At 56.7% G+C, this 1690-nt stretch overlaps 1 protein-coding gene across 1 annotated transcript in view; it reads left to right on the top strand.

Annotated features, from left to right (window-relative positions):
• The first annotated feature begins 1530 nt into the window (after positions 1 to 1530).
• The window catches only part of ARHGAP8 (Rho GTPase activating protein 8), a 60574-nt gene continuing 60414 nt past the window's right edge, over positions 1531 to 1690 (top strand). The window contains exon 1 of the mRNA XM_027660758.1: positions 1531 to 1606. The gene's annotated coding sequence lies outside the window, so the exon portion shown is untranslated. The remainder of the gene's footprint in view (positions 1607 to 1690) is intronic.

Genomic DNA, 1690 nt, shown 5'->3' with positions numbered 1-1690 from the left:
GCTAATCTTAGTTAAAATTTTATTAGTGACCTTGGCACAAAAAACATGAGTGTGCTAATGAAATTTGCTGATGACATAAAGCTAAGACCTGCTGTTACGACAGAAAAGGACTGGAATACCTTATGGAAAGAATTGGATGAGTCTGTGGACTGGAGAAAGAGAAATGAGATGCAATTTAATAGTAGAAATACAAAGTCATGCACTTAGCAGAAATTCCTATTAATTTTAGTAAAGTGGGGTGAGGAGGAGACTTCTCCAGATGGACAGAAAAAAAAGAAAAAATATTACATGAGCTAATCCAAAAAGCAGAAGAGTCCACAGTGAGCTGCCTTCTGTCAGGCAGGGTCACACCACGCAGCCAGGGGTGTCAGGGCACCAGGTGTCAGGGCACCAGGCAGACCCCGTGTTTCATAGGCCCCCTTTCTGACAGCAGTCACCAGCAGAAGCCAGGGAAGGTGGGTCTGGCAGGATTTTCCCAGAGCAATGGAAGCATCCGGCAGTTTGTGTCTCAGTGAGGCAGTGGCCTAGTGGGCCTTGTGCCTCTAATTGTGTTTTGAGGGTTTTTTTCCCTCTCATTGATTTATCTCAGCTTACTTCCCGTTCTTTTACTGGCAGTGACAATTTCTGAGTGTGAGTGTCAGTTTGAGGGAGTATAAAGGAAATGTCACGATACTGATAAAACTGTGGTACTGAAGATGAACCTGGAGCCCTTTAGGACAATTACAGAATCCCAGAATATGCTGAGTTGGAAGGAATCCATGAGGATCATAGAGTCCTGCACAGGGTCATCCCCAAGAGTCACCCCATGTGCCTGAGAGGATCATCCAAACCCTCCTGGAGCTCTGGCAGCCTTGGGGCTGTGCCCACTGCCCTGGGGAGCCTGGTCAGTGCCCAACCACCCTCTGGGGGAAGGACCTTTCCCTGAGATCCAACCTGACCCTGCTCTGACACAGCCCCAGCCATTCCCTGGGTCCTGTCCTGGTCCCCCCAGAGCAGAGCTCAGTGCCTGCCCCTCCTCTACCCCTCGGGAGGATGCTGAAGACGACAATGAGATCTCCCCACAGTCTCCTCTTCTCCGGGCTGAACAGGTGATGCCACTTTGGACCTCTCCGAACTGCCTGGGGACACGAGTAGACCCAGAGGGGCTACTGGCGTCACACACCTGTAAAAAACAAACTTTCACGGAAAGGATAAACGTCAGGCTTTTTTCACACCTGCTGGGAAAACACAGTGGGCAGGCACTGCCCGCTCGCTTGCAGGGCTGATGGCGAGTGGCACCGCGCGGGTCCCCGCGGGGCTGTTGAGCCACCGGGTCCGTCCGGAAGGCGGAGACGCCGCCAAAGTCGACAACTAATTTATCCAAATGCCAGTTTCGACCCCACGCCCCCCAGGCAGCAGCGGGGCAGCCAGGAGGGGTCGGTGCCCGGGTCTGTCCCCCCGCGGGCGGGCGGGGCCCGTGCCCGGCCAGCGCCGCCCCGGCCCCGCAGCCCCGGCCGGTCCCGCCGCCTCCGCCCCCGCAGCCCAACAGAAAGGCCGGGCTTGGCTCCGGCACCCGCCCGCTGCGGCTCCGCCAGCCGCTCCTCTGGCCAGGGGCAAAAGGGAGAAGGGAGAAGGTAAAAGCCGCCGGGAGAGGTGCGGGAGGGGCGCGGGCGCGGCGGGACCCCGCGGGCTCCTCCGGAGAGCGAGAGTG

This window comes from Corapipo altera, unplaced genomic scaffold (assembly GCF_003945725.1).
Source record: "Corapipo altera isolate COAL_440 unplaced genomic scaffold, ASM394572v1 239, whole genome shotgun sequence".
NCBI lineage: Eukaryota > Metazoa > Chordata > Aves > Passeriformes > Pipridae > Corapipo > Corapipo altera.
Note: the sequence above shows the minus strand (reverse complement) of the source record. Positions and strands in the feature narration are given on the sequence as shown.